The following is a 24,046-nucleotide window of genomic DNA, read 5'->3' as shown; positions in this document are numbered from 1 at the left end:
AAGGCAGTGAAACAATGGTGGTGGTAGGTGAAATTTTTATATGGCTAATCACTTTACCAACACAGGAGCTTGTTAGTAAAAACAAAGCTGAAAAGAGCCTTAAGTATCTTTGGGAGGTCACTAGACTGGTAAAATAATAGATTTGAAGTCCTCTAGCAGAAAGTATGATATAGAGGGTGGGGCACTCAAACAGATATCCCTTGTGAATAATGTGGTTGGAAGTGATCATATATTCTGTGAAATTAAGCAGCTATGGGAAACACAAAGGATTGGAAAGAAAGAAAATTTCCCTTTTCTTTCAGCAGGAACGGTACCTAGGTGTCACAAAAGAAAAAAACCTCGCCATTTGAATGTTTTATGGATTTTGGTCGAATTTGTAATGAAATGTAAAACCAGGCTAATTTCATGCTTTTTGAGTTTTCTCTCCAAAGTTTTAATAGGCTTTTCTAAATACCTCCTGTTTTCATCACCCAAAACAGTGAAAGAAAGTCACTCTTGCTTGTAAGAGAAGGTATAAAAGGGATAGAGAAATGCACTTACACACCTACAGCAGCAACTCCACATGTAAGTGTGGGCATAATTAACAAGAACAGTTATATAGAGACAGCTTAACTTCAACATTTTACAAACACAGATTGAGTTCCCTCCTTCCTCCCTTCAACAAAAAGCATTCAGCAGCCGAGCTTTCTGGGCTCTGCGAAGGCTAAGCTGGGTAAACTCAGCCAACCACAAGGCTGAAAATGTAGCAGACGTATCATAAAAATTTAGTAACGTTTTTAAACTACTTCTCACCTCGCTGGTTTGATGGTGGTGTGGTACTGTTATACAATATGTGCTGTTGCCCAGGCAACTCAATCTCACCTCAGCAGCTGCTGCAACTTCAATGAATCAACATGACGAGCTGTGGCAATTCTGAATTATTATATATTTTTTATAAGAGTCTTTCCAAGTATAAAGCATATTCAGATGCACCTCTGGGGCTCTTTTTCCAAAGACTATGCTTTTCCTCAAAAATATCTTTCACCATATTCTAGTGGAAACATTTTGATACTAAGTTCAAAAACATATTCTATTAAATCAGATTTGTGTCTGGCAATTTTATACCTGGTATAAAAACAGTATCATGCCTCTGTGTTCATTCAGTTTAAGTACAAGAATTTTACATCTCTGGCAACAATATAAGCCTGCCTGGACAGTCAGCATGTCCTTTTTCATTAAGAAAAAAAGAGAGAGAGAGAAAAAAGAAAGAGAGAAAAAAGAAAGAGAGAAAAAAGAAAGAGAGAAAAAAGAAAGAGAGAAAAAAGAAAGAGAGAAAAAAGAAAGAGAGAAAAAAGAAAGAGAGAAAAAAGAAAGAGAGAAAAAAAGAAAGAGAGAAAAAAAGAAAGAGAGAAAAAAAGAAAGAGAGAAAAAAAGAAAGATAGAAAAGCCCAGCTTCTCGAAGCACAGAAGGCATAAATTCTGACCCATCCCTTCAACAGAAGCCAAACTGTACTATTACTTCAACTCCATTTTAAACAGAGCTAAAATAAAAGCTGAAATCCAAAACACGGTTTTGTGCAAAGAAATCGGCACAGAGGGCTTCTGTGATAAAGGCTTTTGTGGAGGGAGGTGGTTGGAGTCTCATGGTCCAAATCTGAAAGAATTTTTTTTTATTTTCATGTCCTTGGCTTCAGGACAACGCTGTGTGAGCAAGGACTAGAAAAAGAACCAGAACGTTACGAGTCTTCCACACAGTAAGTAATAACTGCAGTTTTTAAGAAGATTCAGTGCTACTTCTTTCTTTTTCTCAACCTATTTGGGTACAGAACCAAAGTAAACATAAGACAGTAGAGCAAGCCTGTGAGGGTGTTTTGTGAAACTCAGCCAAGGTTCCTGCTATTTTAATTTGAGGAGAAAAATAAGTGTTACAAAATGTCTAGGAAAAGTTTGTGCTGAGAAATCACATAAGTATTTAAAGGTGGGCATTGCAATTTATTAAAGAGGAAGAACATAAAAAGTGCATCAAAATCATTAGGGGAATGATAGATTTATTAGCAAAGCAGTAAAGAAAGAGCTGAATTTTTTTCCAGTCTAGACTTCTTTTCTCCTTCCCTCCTTCTTTGCCACTCTTCCCATCCCGACTGTAATCATATATCTGTCAGAAAGAAGTCTAAAGCAGTGGCTGATAGGAAAAATGCTGGCCCTAACTGTATACACAGTGACAGTCCTCCTAGTCGGCGATTCAACAAAATCTGTGTAATGGCATGATTGTTACCTTCTTTTGTATCCCTATCTGCAAATAAGAAATGGGGAAGGTCCATTTCTTTCTTTTAGTTTAGTAAAGTATCTCTTAAAAGCTTTCAAGTGTCCCTCTGCCTCTTAATCAGCCTTTGCCATGAAAATACCCCGACAGACAACTTAAGTGTCCACTGCTACTCATAAAATTTACAATGCTCAACATGCACACCCATATGATCCTTGTGCTTCTCTTTTTCTATCATGCCATTCAAATACATGTATCAAAAGCTGCAGCAGTAGCACACAACCTGGCAATGAATCTGCTAAACTTAATGATACCAAAAGAGTTAAGGGGGAAAAAAAAGGAAAAATAAAAGGGAGCAAAGAATGAACCTAATTACTACTAATCCTGCCTATTAGATTTCAGTCAGACACCACAACTTCTTTCAAATAACCCCAGTTTATTTCTGAAAAAAATTCCTTTCTTCAGACAGGATATGGGGGAGGAGTCTATCGGTGATGTTTTACACATGCACATCTGGATACAGTCCAATTATTCCCCTTATACATTCCTCCAGTTGTTTTCATTTTGCTCCATGCTCTGGCATTCATAAATTTGTGAGATTAATTGTGTGTGAGCGTCTGCAGTCTTGGAATTGGGCACGGGTTTAGCAGCAACACAGCTAGAAGTCAACATTAAAGAGCAGCTTCAGTTCAGAAAATACAATTTACATTTATACATCTTTGGCACAGTAAGGATCGAAGCAACCATCATCCTTACCACAGGCACCAAGTTGGTAAGATTAATTCAATATCAACCAAATTATATTACTGCAGATAGCTGGAGCCTCGTGGGAAGTTATTCAGTTTAAATTGCAAAGGAAGGATATTTTCAGCCTTTCTTACTACGCTTTTGTTTGTCTTTGAGACCATTGCGAGATCACAAAATACAGAAACATTGTAAAACCACGAAGGGGTGCAGACAATCTAGCACATCCTGCCACTGCAGCCACTAACAAGGTCCGTGGAGTTGGCACATCAAGCAACTTGGGAAATCCCCATATCAGAGGTATTCCCATGTGGAGCTCATAGATTCCTTGCTGCTATAACTTGCTATTTACAGTCCTCAGCGCATGCTGACAGGAAGGTTATGCCTGGACTTCTGCTGTGCTCTGGCTATTCCAGGCTGCTAGAACTGCCCCCTTTGGGGCCAAAAGCAAGTGAGCTTAAGTCAATCAGCAGAATAGGGAAAGCAAGGGTGGCTAAACATTGCTTCTCCTCTCCTGGGGCCAAGACTTCCATTTACTGATGTTTTGTATTTTATGTGCAATTTACTAACCAAAACCACCTGTTTCCTCAAACTCTCTGCAATTTATTGTTTTGCAAAATCAGTTTCACATTACACTTCTGATCAGTGCAGTTACACATGAGAGCTACAGAACTTAGGTGATGTATTAAAAAGCAAGGGGTCGAAGGCCAAGAATTTAAGCACTTCACTGCAAGCTTTCTGACCCAAACACAGTGCTGCATGTACAGGTTCCACTTGTGCTCCCACACCACACTAAATTCCACATTGTGATGGAGCTGTCAAGGCAGGGTGACAGGGGAGCTGAACTGTGCCCAGCTTACACAGCTTTTCCAAAAGCAGTTAGCTGCTGGCAGAGACATTCGGATAGCTATAGACTTGCTTCCTGCCTCCACCCTCTTGCACCCCCTCCCCCGACGGCTGTTATATTTTTTAACAATTACCCATCAGATTCAATGGACTATTTACTGAATATACATTGAACTGAAAACTTCTTACAACCACGCTGCTCTTTTTTCCAAAAATCCTGATGCACTGTATGAGAGGTAATATAGGCATATCGTTTCAAATTTAGCAGATGATAGTAGTCTAAAACACTTAAATTTCCTAACATTTCCCATTATCAATCCTTCTTGTGTTTATCTTTGAAGATCTCTCAAATCCGTGCTGTTTGCGGCAGACCTTTGATAAAACATGGCAGAAGAAAAGAACTCCTTGACCCAGGATCTTTTTTTTTTTTTTTTTCCATCCCATGAAATTTTGTTCCACTTCTCTTAGTCCAGAAGGAGGAGACTGAGGCTGGGACTCCTCATACCCACAATACCTGAATCTGGCAGTTAATTCCCACTGCACAGCAACTATTTTCTCCTCCTGCCAACCACCACAGTTAATCCTTCTATCTCCTTTGGCAATGATTTGTGTCGCAGTGCTGAAGGTACAAGATCCAAATGCAGGGAGAGTGGTTGCAGTTGCAGAGGGTTAATTACTGGGGCAAGCATGGCTAATGTCCCCAGGCCTGCACTATCCGTGGCTGGAGTAGCACACACTGTGTTACTTGAGAAAGGGACCAGCTGTGAAGCTCAGCCCCTCACCCTGAACTACCATCGTTACAGTTGCATCCAATCCCAGCAGTTGCATAAATAAAGTATTTCAGCCTTTTCCTTTCCAAAGTTAGAAAATCATACCTAAAACCAACAAATGTTGCAACTTAAATGAAATATTTTCAACATCAAATATCGGGGACTGAGGGAATGTCAGATTTACGGTTGCCCATACAACCTTAATTCTGCTCCCTGTGTGCAGGCTTTGTGATTGAGTATCTGATTACGTGATTGCGCACTATTTTTCTCCCGGAATCCTGCCTCATTCACTGTGCAGAAAGCACATACGAGAGGGGAGAAGTACATTTGCACAAACAACCATAAATCTGGCATTTCCTAGCTTCTGAGTGCTTGACTTTGCAAATAATGTTCTATTAATGTGCACTTTGGTTGTAATCCTTATACAGCACACACCTAAAGAACCCTGCTACAGGTTGCATTGTAGTATCCTCTAAGAGCATATGACCAACTGCTGAAATCCTCCCTTTTTATGGATAAAACATTTTGAAAAAGTCTCATTTCATGGTTGCACTACCAAGCTTATAAAAAGTCATATTTTCCACACAATAGAGGAGTATAACAATTGCAGCAAGCTGCACGCTGACTGGCCAAGCTGCTCGGCTTCTTCTCCTTCTTCTAGCAATGAACTGGGTTCTCTGAGCACCAAGCAAACAATTAAGGAGGGTGGGGGTGGGGGTTAACCTAGAGTAAACAGCACTTTAACTGCAGTTTTGCAGTAGAATATCGCAAAAAAAGCAATAAATGAAATAATCCCGGTTTTCCCTTCATTCTACTAAGGGATCATAGTGCTATTTAGTAAAGCAAAATTTCTGAGTTGCAGAAAAAGGCACAAATCTTATCCAACACAACTTTAAAGAAAAACAGAAAGCAATTTTACCTCTTTAAGATTCCAGAAATATGTTTTCAAACAAGGTAGCTTTTATATCTAAATCAGATTATCAGAGTAAGTGTCACCTGGCTCAACAAGCCCCTATTATCAGAAAAGACAGTGTACAATGCAGTTGCTGGCTCAGCAGGTGGCACTGGATTAATATAGATATGATACTTTTACTCCATAGCCCACAAACAGATTTCTGAGGAAAGCTACCAGTGCTGATTAGTAAACAGCAGTCCCACTTTGAAAAATGACCGTAAAACAGTCCCATATTACCAGGTCTCATTGATTGCATTTTGAGAGCTCATGGATGAAAACTCTGCCAGCTCAGCCTGGGATCTATGCCACATCTCCAAGGTAATACACACCTTGCAGTCTCTGGTATTTGTCTAATTTTAGTTGCTCAATTCCCCTCAAGCATTAGGGTATTCGTACTGGGCAGAAGCAAACCGAACTTAGCAAATTACTGTGTCTACTCTACTCTCTTGATTGTGTGAGCTGAGGAGGGCAGAGAGAAGGAAACAGTGAAACAAAAATCCAAACCCCAAAGAATTAAGTCAGCACTAAGAAGAATACAAGTAGAGACATAATATTTCCCTGAATATCTATCTATCTCCTCTTCAAGTTGCTTCCCATGCCATCCAGCACTTGCAAGAATTCTTAAACTTTCCCTTTGATTTTGGGAAGAGCCTGGACAGAGTCCTGAATGAGACACCCCTTAGAGAATACAAGTTTTTCACTAAATAGACTAAACATTTCAGGTAAATTGGGGCTGACACTTCTATTGGAAACAGGTAAACAGGTCTCTGGTATTGCAATTCATTCTGGAATTTCCATAACACAGTTTACAGTGGCTCTTAACGGAGATGGAAACCAGAATGCAGCATTTTTAGGTAAAATGTAACTTTATTATAAAAGCAATATGGAAGCAAACACAGACTTCTGTGAATACACACAATCATGCTTTAGTGACAGCCTCAATATAAATCTTCTATGCTGCATAGTGCAAACGTGAGCATTTATTTTCAGAAATGATAGGAGATGGTTAAAGGACAGGAAAGCAGGATTTCTCCCCAAACACAGTAGAGTAACATCTTTGTTTCCAAATAAATATTTTTCAGAACAATATTACCATCAGTCTGAAGAGCAAATAACAAATATATGGAAAGAGCTTCTCAAGGCTAAACTCTAATTGCTCAGTAAGCACATTCAGGGAACATCCTTCATATGCTCAAACCAATTCAAGGTACACATCTTCATGTACAATAGACAAGGTGCTTATTTGATAATCTGTGTTTCTAGACAATCTAAGACAGAACTAGGATCCATCAGTAAGCAGCCGCTTAGCTGAGACAGAAGGTACTAACTAAATACCAACTTCTTCATTAATTAGTCAGCTGATGAGATATTCCAACATACCTATCGCAACCTTTGGATGCTCTTTCAGGACCCATCTAACACCTTCACTTTTCTCACTAAGCCTTGGAGAATTTAGCAGCTATGGACAAGTTTAATTTTTATCCTTAACCATGCAACCATCACAGGAAGATTTTTGGGTGGCTGCCCATATCCCAGTGTATCCACAGAAATAAGAACCTGGAGACTATCCACAAGATGATGTTAATCTGATAACATTTCTCTCATAAGATGTGCTGAACAATTTTTTGCCTCCTCCTGGGATCTGCCAAAATTCTTTGAAGAATTTTCTAACTATGTTTACACGCACTTTTAAAAACATTTAAATGTATAAATATCTTATTGACTCAAATTTTGGGGGCAAAAAAATTGAAATTCCCTTTCTCAATGACAAGCCTTGCAAGGAACCAGTTCATACTTACAGGTTTATCTGTACAAGTAGGAGTGATAAAGTATGTTTAGGTAGCCAGTGTTATGTCCTGTTCTAATCCCACAGTGAAAGAGCCATTTTTCTGTTAAAATTCTTAACCTTCAGAGACTAAGCAAGAGTCTAATATCAGCTGTTTCTAGCAAATCCAACTATCTTTTCTCACTTTCACTGTTTTGCTGCAGGAGACTGGGACACTAAATAGCAAGGGAATTATAATTTTTGTGGGTATTTTGAGAAAAAAATTATTGTGTTTCATAAATCAGGAATCCCATTTTAAATATTTCTGCATTCAGTTAAAAAGAAAAGAAATCAGCCAAATCTTACCTTATTTTATGCACTTAAGGATTTCAGAAACACAGTCAAGACTGTACCTCTAATTAGGTTTTTTTCTTCACAATATTGCAGGAAAGATGCAAAGGAAATAACTGAGGAATAGAGGATTCAAAGCTATCCATTGGACCAAGATAAAAGCTGCAATGATCACAGTCTAGTATTACTCCTCACTTTTTTTGACCTCGAATCAAGCACATCACTCTCATTGTAAGTCAAGGCACTAATTAACTCAGGCAAGACAGGCCAAAGGGGGTAAACAAATGTGATGTAGTTATGATCTACCTATATAAAGCAGCTAAGGACAATCACTTCAAAGATGATGAAGGGTTCTTTGCTTTTTATTTTTAAATAGACAATTTATGACTCAATCAGATAAGCATGTTCAGGACCAGGTATAAAATAAAAGAGAAAGAAATTCACAGATAGGAGCAGAGCTACATTAAAAAAATGAATCAGCAACATCTTCAAAAACATACGAAGAGTGCAGCACAGTCTAAAATATCAGGTTCTGAACAGAAGACTATAAATTGGGCATGTGTTTAATAGTTCTCCCTGATGTTACCTTTAGATACCATAAAACAAGCCCTCATTTCTGACTTCCTGGCTCTGGAGAATGTTTTTCTTTAATTATATGCACATACGCTATGTAAAAGGAATTTACCATTAGTTTTTTGGCCTTTACCAGACATCATTATTAATTATTTTAAAATACCAAAATTATGATAGAGAGTGAAGATAAATATAACCTCTATATAGAAAGAGATTTTGCAAGAGATTAGACTGCAGCTGCAAGTAGGTGAACAAAAGATACATGATTTCCACAGGTTGCTTTCCTAGAAGATGTTCTTCCCAAACCCAAACACACATGTTCTAATAAGATCACAGCTTATGGCAGACTGGCTACAAACTAACAGGCTTTTTCTGTATGATCAGTTGAATACAAAAGAAAAAAAAAAAGGCACATCAAAACCAGATCTCTGGCGGAATTTTCAAGCTCATCACAACTAGACACACCACCACAAATAGCCCAAAGCTGAGAGAAATGGTTTTTGTCTTTTTTTGGCCTTTTTGGCAAATTGGTAGTTACTTGCCCTCAATATATAGCCATAAGGACACATGAATGTTTTTGGTTGTTTTTTATTTTTATGCACAGTGAATGAACTATTAACCCCACCAATCACACTGGAGAGAGATCTGTGCAGAGAGCAAAAAGAAACTTGAAAAGAGCAACATGATTTGGAGAGAGAATCCCTGGGAACTGGGGTAATGTCACAGGCAACGAAGTTGAGGTGAAGTACTGGTGAAGGATGATTAAGATACAGAAGCAATTTGCCACTAGGTTTCTGATGTGACTGAAATATACTGGACATGAAGGAGAACAGTATGGAAATGGTTATGTGGGACTAGAATGGTTCTGTGAAGGAAGGGGACTGCAGCGGCAAAAAGAAATGCAGTATTACGTCCTCTGAGATGACAGTTATTAGGAGGTTGTGGTTTGCAGAGGTAACAGCAGAAGAGAAAGAGTCACTGGGGGGATGGATTGAAGGTCCTTGAGGTGAGGGGAATGGACTGGTAAATGATGATGCTGGTATGGTGGTGGTAAGGCCACCGATCACCAGGTGGACAGAGGAGTTGCCAAGTTACTGAGTTCGAAAAGGGAGACTTAGCTCTCAGCGTCTTCTTCTGTCGAATACATCATTATTGCTGTGTCTTTTAACCCCCATGTCTATACTATAATGAAAATGAACAACCAGTGAGAAATACAGAATAGATCCTGTTGATTTCTTCATAATATAAAGGACTGTATATATACACACATACATAGTCTCAGTCTTCGGAAAAGAGGCTTACACAGACATCATGTAGGGCTACAGCCTCTCTTTGGAGTACAATCTACCCACTGGAGCTGGTTTCTTCATTGTTTTTTCAAGCTTGCTTTGAGATGGGTCATTCAGAACAAGCTGATTTGCGGGGATGATGTGGTAGCACGGAGGACAGCGACACTGTGATTACTGAGTGGGCTGTGTAACCTATCACATCTGACAGTCTGTTATGACCATCCTTTCTCAAGTAATAAGATACTGTCTTTATACATTACTCTCTCTCCTATCACTGACCAACTTACACATCTCTGTTTAACTCCCATGTTATGATTCTATTACAATTGCAAAAGACATCATGCTTTTTTAAAATTTTTTTAAAGGAAAGCAAATGGCATCATAAACTGACATTAAACTGGAGTCATGAAAAGAAATATTCACATTACATGGAGATTCATACAAGCTTGCTGTCTTCCACAGGAAATTTTCTATCATCCCTTTTCTGAATGAACAAAACATTAACAGATATAAGATTGAATGTATAATCTCTTTAAACATAACAGACTTCTAAAATAGCAGCATATTCACTTTACATAATTAAATGCCTGGTGAATCTTCAAAGTGAAGAAAGGAGATTGTTTTTCCTAGTCAAGGCAACAGTCTATCAATATCTCAAAGTATGACAAATATGAAGTTTTGAAACAGGGGCTTGAATTATGAACGACAGCTAAAAGAACACCACAAATATTTCTCAACAGGTAGAAAGTATATAAATAAAATTTCAGATAATTCAAATACATTCAAATAGCTAAATTTTCCACAGAAAAACATGTTTCTCTCTAAATGAAAACTTCACACCAAAGATAGCACTGTGATTTATCCAACCTGAGAAACAAAATATTTCCCATCCCTCCAAAATTAAAGGAGGCAAAAGAAAACTTCTAAAAACAAAAGATTCCATGAAACAAAGCACAAGCCAAATGTTAATATTACTGGTAGTAAACACTTTCATTATTGCAGGATCCAAATGCCATAGCTTAGGTCCAAGTCCCTCACACTGAGATCTGCAAGTACACAGAGAGACAATATTTTGAAGTGCTTACAGTTTAAAGACACAAGCAAAGAGCACTGGATGGGAATGAAACACACCAGGCAAATATATCTAATAAGTAATAACATCATGTTGCTGTAGTTCTTCGTTTAACTTGAGATTTTTGATGAGTGAAATATATTTACAAATTGTTCTGTATCAGTCAAAATAAGAACTTACACATTCTGCCAATAAGACACAAGCATACAATAATTCAATCTCCTCCTGTCTGCTCTTTTGCACTTTAGCACTACATAAATAACATGATATCCATTTTTTTCAATGCCTGGTTTGCTATGAAGCTTGTCTGCACCAATCCCAAGTTACACTGTGGCTACTCTCACAGGACAGAGAAATCTCAATGCATTTTACAAATGGACTGAATTCTTGAATTAGGTACATCTCATTAACACCTTTTCAAGAAGAATAAAGTCAAAACAATTCTCTCTTGTATTTGATGTTAAAAAAAGCAGGAATTCAGAACTGTATTCTATTGAATTACATTTTAGATTTATTTTCCTGTTCAGGATTCAGTTACTCTGATAGAATGTGTGACTTGTGCAACATTGACAAAACGGCAGAAACATTCAATAGCTTCTCTGACTTGCTTTCCAGTTTTACCCTTGTGTGCCTTCAGGTCTTTGTTGTTAATCAAATCAAGCCAGATTTCTACCAACAGCATGACAGTAGCGTCATCGGCATGCAATCTGCTGAGGCTTTTTGAAAGTTCCTCTGATTATTTTTGTGAGGTTAGTGCCTCTTTGTGAAGTTCTTCGCTGTGTAAAATGTGCACTATCATTTGATCAAAGCATCTCTTGTGCTCAGAAGCAATTTTAACATTCTTATAAGTAGTTACATATAAATACAGAAAGTTCCTTTAAAGAGATCCAGCAACTGAAACTGGCCCTTCAACCTTCCTTAATCTGTGCAGCTGACAGTAGGTACAGAAACACTTTTGAAAGCCTGCAGTGTTCCTTTATGACAGTGTTACTATTTTTTCCAAGATGATTTAGATAACTCTATCCTTGGAAATCTAAGAAAACTGAATCTGAGGATCCCTCTCCTTTGCTTAATTTTCACTATTACTCTGACCAAATAAAAGAGATTCCTTACCATGCTGTTTACATTTCTGGATAGCACATTCAACAGCTTGCAATCACTGGACAAATGTAGGTATTTACTACTCACACATATGTACTGCTGAGCACCTGATAATTATCACTGAAGATCTCCATTTTGTATAGTTTCCAAAAGGTCCAAGATTCTGAACAAGAATTGAAGATTTTCACAGATTCCCTTTCAAGCAAGTTAGGTCTTTTATTCACTGACTGAACTTACAGTAAAACATATCCAATATATTAAAAACTTCAGCTTTTTTAAAGTGTTGTATTCAATTTTATTTGTCCTGTGTCACTGCTTTTCCTGGGATCTGTACAAACACAAAGGACTACCTTGGCCGTAAAGAGTCTCAGTGAACTTTTAAAATGGAACTTCTGTTCAAAACTAGAAGAAAAAAAAAAAAAAAAACACCAAACCCTGAGACTCTGACTAAATCGACTGGACTGTTTTCAGAGATGGTGAAATTTTCCATAACTCCACACCAGGTCATGAATTTTTTGAACAATATTAGAGTTCTACTCTAAATATTTAGAGTCTACTAAATATTTAAGTTCTGCATGCAGAGTTCATCAAAACTTTTACATCGTGGTGCCACTACTAGAATGGTGCAGCTCTACTAAGTCAGCAACCTTACAGTTCTGTTGATGTCATATCAGTCTAATCCACTAAGATTTAAAACAATGGATGTTCCGGCATAGTATTTACAAAATTTTTCTGTTTCTACAGAATTCTACACAAAATTATACTACTAATCAAATACCAATTTTTCTAAATATATGAAAATACACTGCCCTTTATTTTAAGCTCCAACTAGCAGTTTGTTTCTCTCTCTTCTACTAGCAGAAAATATAATACAGGAAAAGATTTAAATGAAAAACAGATCTCTGTGTAGTGAATTGCATATGGTTTCCATTTTCCTTCATGCAATGTTTCATAGACAGTCAACTGAGAAATCCCTCCCACAAATCTGGATCTGAAGCCCACTTTCAGAATCTTGTCAGCACAGGAGTTAGGAGACAACTCGCTCTGTATGAAAACATCGCAGCACGTCTGTGCTCTATCTCGTCAGGGCAAATCATTCATAAGAAGTACTATTGGATCTGGTCAGTAAATCAGTATATATAAAATATGCATACCCAAATGATGCTGGCTGTGTGGACCTGCCATAGAGTTTCCTGTTTTCAGGCATACTAAGTTTGTGTCCATGGCACACAGCTTATTGCATTTTATGCCTGTTCACGACACATGGATTTTTCCAGTGCTAATGATTTTATACCCAGTTGACATGCTCAGTGCTATACTAAGCCCAGCCAATAAATAGTACTTCTGCCAAGAAGCCTCCATAACTATTATATTCCATCAGTTTTCCTAGCTGCTTTAAGTAATTAGTTCCAAGCACTTTCTGACTTTGCTTACATAAAATGCATCTTTTCCTCCTATTCCTCATTGCTTGTACTAATGATTTTTTTTCTCTGGCACTCTCAGCTGTTCCTGGTGACATACAAACACCAAAAGTGAGCATACCATGCTTCCATCAGAGCCTATGGGAGGTTTAGGAAAGCAGCAAGCTCCTGGTTTCCCTGGCCACTCGCAGGGGACTTCCATGTCAGTGACAGAGAATGAGGGACGAGCTGCCGTTGGTCAGACACTTTTATTGGTGCCATGAGTCAACAATTGTTTTGATTTCCTCTTCTTTAGAAAAAGGCTTTGAAGGAGGCATGAACGGGAGGCAAGAATGAAGAAGAAGAACTTGGAATACCTTCCCTATTTTCCTTCAAGGTAAAAGTCCAAGTAGGAAGGGATGTATGTGAGAAAAACTGTGTTCTCAATAAGCATTACTTGGTTAGCATATCAGAACAACACAATACAGATCCCAGTAAAAGGTAAGACTACTTTTATGTTTTGCATAGTTGCAGGTGGAAGAAAAGAACAAGTCTAGCAAAGCCTAGGAAATCATGATGTGCTGATGTCTTGTCTTTGAGAAAATAAGGATGAAAGCATCTTTCAGCCTGACAGGCATAGCCTTAACTTTAAAATTAGTATCTGTACATTTATATACTATTCCTGTTGTTCAGCAAAATCACACACCTATCAAAGGTTATCTGTTATGCAGGTCTATCTTTGATGGAGACTTGTGGACTGAAAATTCTTTGACATGTGAAAGTTTTGCTGATTATATATCTCCTTATATTGTACATTAAAAAAATGAAAAACAACCTAGGGAAAGATGCAGTCAGTAGAAAACTTTAAAATATTAAATATATGAATATATATTCATGGAATTAAAAATACAGTTTTTGTATGTATGGACCTAGCGAGCTATCTGTACAGCATCACATGGCCTAAAATCCAGTAACAGACCTAGCATCCCCATAAAGTCTATAGCTCAGCTCAAGCTGGCATTTCAGATCTTGGCATCCTTGAGGGCTGGCCCAGAGTCCAGGCACTCCATGCTATGACAGGTCATTGAAAAAGCGGGCTTAGGACAACACTTTCTAATCCCAGTGTCTTCATATGAAAGTCACCTCCAAACAAATCCGAACTTAAGTGAACAAACTTTTCTATCAGTTATTCCCCTTCACTCTCCCATTACTTTTTTTTCCCAATCTTTTTACACTTTTAACTTCCCAAATCCAAACTCTGAATTTACTTTCAGAAAATTCCCAGAGCTCTGCCAACTCTTTTCAGTTTGCTAATATTTAGTGCTATGTCTACTGTCAAATATTTTGTCTTCCTTCTTTTTGTCTTCCTATTTTGAGCAAAAAGTAAAAATCCAGTGGTCTCCACTGTATAGGTCCATCTGTGGAGGGAAGCTATGGGAAGACCCAGGACATCTCCCCAGTATTTTCCAGCCAACTCTGGTCTGTGGAGCACACAGTCTGAATCCTTTTCTTATGTGCACAAGTACATGATACACGTGTTTGACAGTTTGACTTTGCTAAGATCATTAAAATTTGACTTTCTGGAATGGGATGCAGAAAGTTATGTTTACAAATGGTGTTTTGGGTTGCAACCAGTGACTGTGAGGGCCATGGACCTGACAGTGTTTTCTCATTTCCTTAATGTAACCATTTGATATATGGACACATTAGAGGTCACAGAAAAGCTGGAATGCTTGAATGCACGGGATTTACAAGTTATATGGAAGACTAATGCACTTATTAACAACCAAAAGTCCTGCGGAAGTATTCTAGAGAGGAGCATGGAGAAGAAACTACTGCAAAATAATGTTGTTCTATGAAATCTTTTGTAATACATGGACCTGTTAGGTGAGGTTTTTCAGAAGTAAAGATGCTCAGTTATGCTTGTGAAACCTGCTTGTTTGCAGAGCTTTACAGAAGTGTACTTAGGCATCTATAACGTCTCAGGCACCTACGCTCACCATTCTCATGAATCTCTCTTCAATTTATCCACCAAACTGCTTTTCCTGGTCTCACCCTACATATATTACATTTGTGAATAATGTTGCAAGCAACATTAATGCCCATAAAATGTGTCTTGTTCTTATCATCCAATCCCAGACAGAGCTGCATGTACAAGGGAATGTTTTGGTTTAAGGTACAATGAAAATGCTTTTCTACCGTTTTTAGAAAAGACATATTGAATAAGCACACCTTGTAGCTGCAGTAAAAGATCGTACACTCTGTAGCAGCCCTTCATTCTGTTAGAGAATCCTACTAGCTTTTAATCAGTCCCTGATTAAGTTCCGTTTTTTCCACAGATGACTGAAGGTCCATTTGGGGATCAAAAGCAGAGTGATCTACCAGAATTTTCAACCCTAAACTTCAGACAGTCTTCAGAACACACTAAAATTCACACAGTGGATAGACATCAGCAGAGCAACATAGGAAACTACTGTAAATACGTGAAATGTGTGCAATGATACGGGCAAGTTTATCTTGCAAATTCTTTGTATTACAATAGTACCTGGAGAGGCCTCTATCAAGACCAGATCCTCAACAGGTTAAGCACCATACATACAAGAGTACACTTTAATTTAATGTATTTGCTGTCTTAGACCAAAGTCCTCAACTGGATGACAGGCGGGTAATTCTATAGATCCAAGGAAAGGTCTTTCCACCAGCAAAGGGAGGCCTGGAATGAAACTGTGGAGATTGCCATGAAAGGAACACATAAATACACAGTGAAGGTTACTATCGGTGAGAGATGATAAAGCATGGATCAGCTTGGCAAATATACAAAAGAAGAGAGGAGAAGAGTCACCAAAGATCCTGGGGGGAAAAAGATGTTGCAGCAGAAAGACAGACTTCAAAGGAGGAGTGCAATATTATTTTTTATTCCTTTTGGGGATTCTATACTGCAACAGGTTAAGTTATGCTGTGATTTTGAACAATAATGGGGGGAGGGGAAAAAAAAAAAAGAAAAAAGAAAAGCCCACAGCTTTTTGACCTCTGAAGAGTGAAAGCCAAGCGGCATCAATCTAGGTGTTCATCATTAGTACAGGACACAAGAGGCATTTTTAAATCATCTGCTGTGATTAGGAAGGTCTACAAAGAAAGAAACCAGGAACTTAAAATAACTGACCATTAAAAAGCTCTTCATAGTCCTCCTCATGCAGCTCTATCTCTCAAACCATCTCAGTTAGTAAGTTGCTTAGTTACTTTGAAACTTACATAAACATTCTGAAAATACTCGGTAATTCAAGAAAAAGGAAATTCTACCACCAACATAACAAAAAACCTCAACAGTGTATGTTTTACTAAACTATTGAGGAATAGCTGCAGCGAATTTAGACAGTTCGGTGCTGTCAAAAACTCAGAAATATCCACCTGACCAATACAATGGACAGTGGCTCACAGGTATCTTGACTGTAGCTTGTCTTAACTTCTGAGAGGACATTAGTGAAGCCAAGATAAACACACATTTCCTTATGTTGTTATGTAAAGCAACAGAAAAGGCAAAGCACTAGAGCTTTACTGTAAAGTAACCATGTGTGGTAAATCACAAAAAGATTATTACTCCTTATTAACCCTTCTGCTTCACATATTTTCAGAAAAAATTTCCCTAAAAAAATACAAATACGAGAGTTACACATGGCAGGATCAGCATTCAACAGTTCACATGAATTCTGCAGAGAGCAGATCTGACAAGACACCTCAGCATCTCTGAACAATCAAAACGCTTTTAACTTGATCCTTAACTCCGATTTAAACATTTATGCTTAGATACTCAAGACTGATGGAAGCAGTACATGATTAAATCATCAGAACCTACAGAAAAGCCAAACAATACCCAGCTCTTATACCTACCCTGGGATATTCATGACCTGACTGCTCCTTGGATATTACTTCTTAAACTTTGAAAATGTGATTTAGAACTCAAAAAGCCATAAAAGAGAATGAATGAAGTTTTTAGGTGGCCACACTTAAAATATTTCATGGAGCTGGAGCAATGCAACTCCACTGAGGCTCCTTGACAATCACCTCTTCTTAGAGCACACATCTCCGCACAGCTCAGATGACTGATTTCTACATTCAGCCTCAGGAAGGGAACTCTCTATTTCACATTCAAGAACCTGACTCGTTATTGCTAAGTCTTTATCAAAAGTAAGTCAACTTAAGAAAAAATTATATTATGAACAGAAGTTTTGGCAAGACAAAGACGACACTTCATGCAGCAGTTAATACAAAGAGAGGGTGATAGTTCTGCCAAAGACAATAAATATTAGAAGAAATGGCTTTCAGTTTTAGAGGCCCTGAGCAGTATTGCTGGTGTTCATTTTAAGATCAGTTTCTATAACAGAATTCCCCTGAGAATATTCCTAAACGTGAAAAGGATGGATGTTTTTGTTTTGGGATCATTCACAATGTTGGCATCGCAAACCACAGACTTCAACTGAGGTGAGAGTTAACATCATTCTGCCACTAATTTCTTTCAATTGCATCTTTCTCTTCCTTGATCTCCCTTCCCCCTGGAAAAAAAACAACACACTCCATGCTTTACTATCAAAAATATTCTCAAGTAATAAATCATGCATTTGCTCTCACGTGACTGGTATTAGAGTCAAAGATCTCCAAGATCTGCCCCCAGAGTGTATTATGTTACTGAAACATAGAAATAGCTGCAACGCAAAATTTTGCCAGAAAAAAACAAAAGCAACAACAAACTGTCTCTCAGTTGGGCAGAAGAAAGAATGCTCATAAAAAATATGTTTGAGGGGTTTGATTTCTAATTAGACAAAAACAGCAGTGTAAACCCAACAAAACATTTCCCAACCCAAAACATTTCACATAGAATTCTCAAAGTAGAAACTTCTTTAATGTATGCACTTTTTTTTTTTTTTTTTAAATCATCCAGACAGTTCTATTTTCAAAAAGTTTTTTCTGGAAAGGAATGAAAATATCACTGCAAATTTATCTATTATCTACCTTTGCTTTTGTTAGCCAGTAAACAGTATCCCACTACACTCACTCAAATGCTTCCTTCCTCTTTATTGCCCAATTATTTTGCTTTACTGAATACTACAATTACTTTGTGGCAGAGGTGATCTATGAGAGAAACAATGATTTTTCAGTGATGTTGTAACCTGACTGAATCATTTGAGTCTGAGTGGGGGGAAAAATGCTTGATTCAGCTGCACATCTGGGTTTTATAAAGGAACTAAAAGTTTAACATTAACGTGTTTCAGGGCTAAAACAAAGTCTGAGGAGATCACAGCATTCAAGAACGAAGACAGTGTTAATCCAGGGCATATCATGCTTTTCTCCAGCACTCTGAAAATTAACTTAGCTCAGCTAATTTTGCATCTCCAGTAATTGTGTGTTGTGTATGAGTAAGCAGTGACTAAGGAAATGTCAAAGCTATTCCATATCCTGTTCCTTTCCTGCAGTATAACATGACAGGCAGAGAGGATAACTCCCATTAGGCCATAACAATTCAACAAAGCTGATATTTATTTTAACAAGAATGAAAACCTATATGCAAACTAAACATTGCCATTCAGTCATTACAATCACTTGTGCCATGAGTAAAAAAAAAAAATTAACAGTTGAACTGTGCTAAACATATACAGCTCCCCCCAAAAATCAGTTCAGATGTTCAGTTACATGCACATGTGCATACACCAAAACTTAAGCTGGGAAAACTTAAGCAAGCATGAAGTTACCCATGCATGAAGATTCCTGATCTGTGGTACTATGGTTATTTTCAAACATTTCTAATTATGCATTGGTAAACTTTGACCACTGGCTATAAAGGCAATAAAAATACTGAACAATAAAGAACACAAAATGATGCACACATTACAACTAGGGTGAAGTTAACCAGGACTGCTAATGAGGAGAAAAAAAAAAAAGTGGCATCAGTACCAAATCTCCTGTCACTGTTCACTTCTATATACACACAAGGGAGGATATCAACATCAGCTAGCTGAAGTACCCACCTCAGGGGCACTGAGTTGTCCTCTGCTCACTGCATATGCAGGAAACAGGCTCGAAAACTTAGCTGCTATGAATTTCAGCATTGTTAGATGCCCAAAAGAGCTGGATTGACCCCCTCTGGCTCTACTTTCTTCCCATTCATCTCTCTTGCAAACTCTTGCAGCAAATGTGAGGCAAAACACATGGAGAAGAGCAGAAGAATGGAATAGGGTAGAGAAAGGAAAAAGCAGGTTGCTAAGGAGTAGGCAGAATAGTAAATATATTCAAGCATCTAAGTTAAATGTCTGATGAAGAGGAAGAGCAGGCCAGAGGGGGGCAAGTGAAAAAAAGGTAGGGGGAGGGAACAGGACTGGGAGCAGGAGACAGTGTTTAGAGGTTATGGCTCATCTGTCCATTATTTGCTTTACTCACAGGAACTACACAACTGAGGGACTTTGGTGGAAGGGTATCCAGCACACATGGAGTTGGACAAAAGTAACTTATAAAAAAGCAAACCAAAATGTATTACCAAGGCCAGACTGGTCAGAAAACAAAGCAGCATTTAAAGATGCATCTATTCCATCATGCAGTCTTCATACAGGGGTCCTTACTAAAGGGGATCTTTGCTCAGCACTGTGATAAACTGCTGCCAATTCTCATGATTTTTTGTCATGTCTCATATAACGTCACAACCAACAGATGAAGCTCAAGGTGCAAAATGAGCAACACTGCATTTCTCATAATAATGGAAAACGCTACTTATAAACATAGATCATTCCTACATGTATTGGCCAGAAGTAACAAAATCTCTAAGAGGCAAATGTAAAAAAAATATATAGATAGATATTAGTGGGTCAGATTGCAGTGGAGTACTAAGAAACAACAGGATTGCTAGGTTGTATCAGACCTTGCCCAAGCGTCACTGATATCAACTGGTTAACAGAAAGGTGACAAACTATACAACCGAGTATCAGATATTCCCTCCTTACATGGAGATGCTTCCTCAAACCCTCCTCCTCTTCCCCCACATAATATTTATCTTCCTTCTCAGATCCATAGCCCAAGCATTCCAGATAAAAGTGAACATAGTTTTATGATGTAACTCAAGGGGGCTTTTCTGCAAGTTGACACTACTCCTTTGCATTTGTTCACTTCGTCGCCATTAAATTCTCCACTCACTTAGTTTAGTTAGGTTTTCTAAAGATCACCATCACCTTTCCTAGCCTTGACTAAGTTAAACAATCATCATCCATAAACTTTACTATCTGCCCTTTTACAAACAGATAATATTAACTTTGGCTACAAAGTCTGACCTAGAGGCAGTCTTGCATGTTTTTTTGCGATGATGAAAATGATAGCTTGTTCCTGCTGTTCCATGTGTCCTATACCTACCTGTTTCTAATTCTCTTAGCTCAGGATTCAGTTTCTTGAGGGCAGAAAAGGGTTAACTTTTACTGCTGAATATGCAAAAAAGAAAAAATCTAGAACAAATCATGGCAGACATGATTTTCTGTTGCAGAATGATTTCAAGAATAACTATGTTCAATTGTCTGCTGTTACTTCAACTAATTTATCAGCTGCAGACATACAGCTTACTATTCTGTAGTTCCCTGGATCTTATCTAGAGCTTTTGAAAAATACAGATAAAAAATTTACAGTTGTCCAAACACTTCCTGTAACAACTGTGTTTTTAATGTAAAAATACACATTAGCAGCAGTTCAGCTGCTTCACTAGTTTGAATACAACCTAGAATGCTTTATAAAAAAAAAAAAAAAGAGAAGTATATAGATTCCCTGCTAGCTACACACTCCAAGACGGTTTCAAAGATGCCTGTCCCATTCAGTTTGAAGAATGGCCTGGCACTATACTGCAGTCCAGCAGTAAAAGAATAAGCAGAAATACAGCAATTTTCTTTTTCATGGTAGCCCTGCAAATAAGCATCAATGAAGAGGAGGAAGTTGGACTTTTCAAAACCCTTAGTTTCCTCCAAATTAAAAAAAAGGGGGGGGGCATTTTAGGCTTGTGGAAAATAATTTTATCATTGGGCAGAGTTCACAGGCATGACAGAATTGTCAGCAGGATGACAAACTCATAAAAAATGAAAGCTTATTACCACCTCCAGAAGGCACTTAAGATGAGCTCTGGGTAGCAATTTATTATTGATATAAACACTCTCACTCTGAATCAAGATTACTGCAACCATGAAAGTGACTTGCCATTTAAGAAACTACAACTAAATGAAAACCTCAGAAGTTTTATCAACTTTGTCAGAAGCACTTTAAAATCTCACAGTATAACTGGAGAGCTATTTAGCAGAAGATTTCAAATATTTCAAGTATAGTGTGAGCCTGTTATCAGAAGGAAGCGAGATATTGATTTCTTTTGGGGCCTACTCTTTTCCAAACAGGCATCATGTGAAAAAGGAGGGGCTGGGTCTAAAGGTCTAACACAGATACATGGAACTCATTGATCAGCCCTTAGGAAGGGACGAGAAAGGTGCATAAAAGGGCCAAATAGCTTTGAACTATATTAGAGGATCCTCCCAGTAAAGATTTAGCATCTTTCTGGGTACCCAGAACAACCCCAAACCCCTTTTCATATACTCCATTCCTCTGGAGCTCTGCTTTTGCCAGGAAACATGCTTAGAGGGACAGAATTTCCAGGCTGCAATGTGGTGAGCTACTGGTTCTGCTTAACCATCTCGGGAAGAATTCACGGACTAACGCTGCTGCAGTCAGCAGCAAGATTCAAAACTTCACCTCCCTCAGCCCCTAAGCCTACTTGGATCAGTAAAGCATTGCCTCCGGTTTTATTCAGGATCTTTGCAACCTAAACTGCAGGGACTGAAAAGTCAGCCTACCTCCTCTTCTGCGGATGTGGAAAGAGGATCCCTCGAACACTCTGTCTTTTCTTGACAACGTAACAATATCTTGCGCTGGTGGCACATGCAGCAATTCATCTCTACTGATTCCTCACTAGGGAAAATCTGACCCTCTAAAGTAGGGGTCCTACTCACAAAAATCTCACTGCTCAGTCTTTCCAAAATCATATTCTCCTTTCATGAGGTAAATGCCAAGTGGGAATATACCAACGGGAAGAGCCAGCTTCTACACCTGCAGGTAAGGAGCAGGTAAGATGTGCAGGTAAGGAGCCTTCCTGGTTTGTCCGTGCTGTGCCCTACTTTCTCCATTATAGCAGCCTCATCTCTGAAAGCTCTTACCCACCAATTTACTTACTCTTACACACTGATGTGGTGCTGCTGTTCCCAAGAGGACCAAGCACTCTACATATCAAATCTCTTCGCATAGCCTCTTCAAGCCTCTATCTTCTCTAATTAAAAATCTCACCATTGCTTGGATACATGCTAGTCTCCTGTCATCAAAATGGTAGAATTGGATACACAATCCAAAACAGACACACGGTGCTTGGCCTGCCACCACAACAAAGTGCTCCGATAGTCGCTACTCTTTTCATTGGCCTATGACTCCGAATCCAACCTGCCTGCCATTCAAATTTATTGTATTCATCCTCCTTGAAGTTCTGCAACCTGCTTTGTGCGTGCTGCTAGGAGTTACGGGTCTCAGTGAACCTGCCATCACCTAGGAAGAACTGTATCATGCGGATACTATTTAGGACACCAGAGCTCACAGCATGCACTTAGATGTGCATATCAGCTTGTTTCAAAAGCTGTCCAAGAAGTTAGAGGGCATATACCTTTTGGGATATACTCCCAGTACTGACTTTTGCCTCATATCGACCAGGCTTCTAGGCAGAAAAAAGCTACCAGCAACAATTCCATATGTGCATTTTTAAATCTACTTAAAATCACCTAGAGTTTTGACTTCAGAAGAGCTTACTACTGAACACTTGATAAGTATTCCTTTGTTTTAGATCAAGGGTTAAGGCACATTTAAAAAAAGAAAAGAAAAAAAAAAAGCAAGTACAACACTTAGAATCAAGAGGCACAAGTAACAGAGAAAGAAAGAGTCTGCAGGAGAACAAGGATAGATGCCTGTGGGGAGAATATCTTAAAATCTACGGTAAAGTCATACTTGGCAAAATTCAATAGATCTGGTAAACATCAAAGATAAAATTTAGCAGGATAATTCCATCAAGCACCATTAAAAGAAAAATGGGACCAGCAGGGTTACCAGTGAAAAACAATGCCAGGCCTAATAGCACTGATCTACCAGAAGCAATTTATTATGACACCAGAAATAGCTATTTTCACAGTGGATGCTTGAAATGAAAACTTTAAAGCTTCTTTAAGTCTTGAGCTATAGCAAAGTATTCAGCCAGCCAGCCAAAATAGCTGAAGGGAAATAGGAAGGCCACATGTGGAACTAATTACTCATGTAGAGGCTATGACAAAGAACATTTCTCCAGACTTTTCATGGGGGCTTCACTTTCAGGAAGTAACTCTAATTACTGTTCAAGTCTCGGCAGCCTGCATGCCGCTGACAGTTCCAAGAAAAAATGAACCTATTTGCCCTTTTCTTAGTCTGAAATGCCAAAATATAAAAGCACAACTGGAGTCATTAGGAAGAAACAAAATAAGCACCGGTTTATTGCATGAGCTTCTCAAGCACAAGTCTTTTTATAAATTCATTTTTTCAGTCTTCACAAAACAGCAAATTCTGCGTCTACATTAACTCACTTCTCCGTTGGCTGCAGTGAAACTGTACATCTTGACTTTTTACAGCTTTTCCATACTGGGGCCCACTTCCTGCCCAGTTGAAGAAAAAAATCTGGCCTGAAGATGAAATGACTGCTTAACATTACACTAAAACATCTGGTACCATTTTATACACAGACCCATGTCTGAGAGCAGGCAATTCTAGCGGTCTCACCAGCGGCACAGTGCATACCCAAACCTCCCTAGGGTGACATCATCCCATATATGGACTCTCAGGCCCAGCCCTCCCCCTTTTCCTGGTCCT

The 24,046-nt window shown here is 38.4% G+C and overlaps 1 protein-coding gene and 1 long non-coding RNA gene across 5 annotated transcripts in view; one reads left to right on the top strand and one right to left on the bottom strand.

Moving 5' to 3' along the window:
- Window positions 1-24,046, bottom strand: part of DNM3 (dynamin 3) — a 194,806-nt gene that overhangs the window by 90,509 nt on the left and 80,251 nt on the right. The gene's annotated exons all lie outside the window — the stretch shown is intronic.
- On the top strand, window positions 1,471-17,733 carry LOC136992502 (uncharacterized). Its single transcript, XR_010884786.1, has 3 exons — window positions 1,471-1,733; window positions 13,425-13,505; window positions 15,448-17,733. It is a non-coding gene; the product is annotated as an uncharacterized lncRNA (long non-coding RNA).

This window comes from Apteryx mantelli, chromosome 8, assembly GCF_036417845.1.
Source record: "Apteryx mantelli isolate bAptMan1 chromosome 8, bAptMan1.hap1, whole genome shotgun sequence".
Taxonomy (NCBI): Eukaryota; Metazoa; Chordata; class Aves; order Apterygiformes; family Apterygidae; genus Apteryx; species Apteryx mantelli.
This window is presented reverse-complemented; position numbering and strand designations above follow the sequence as displayed.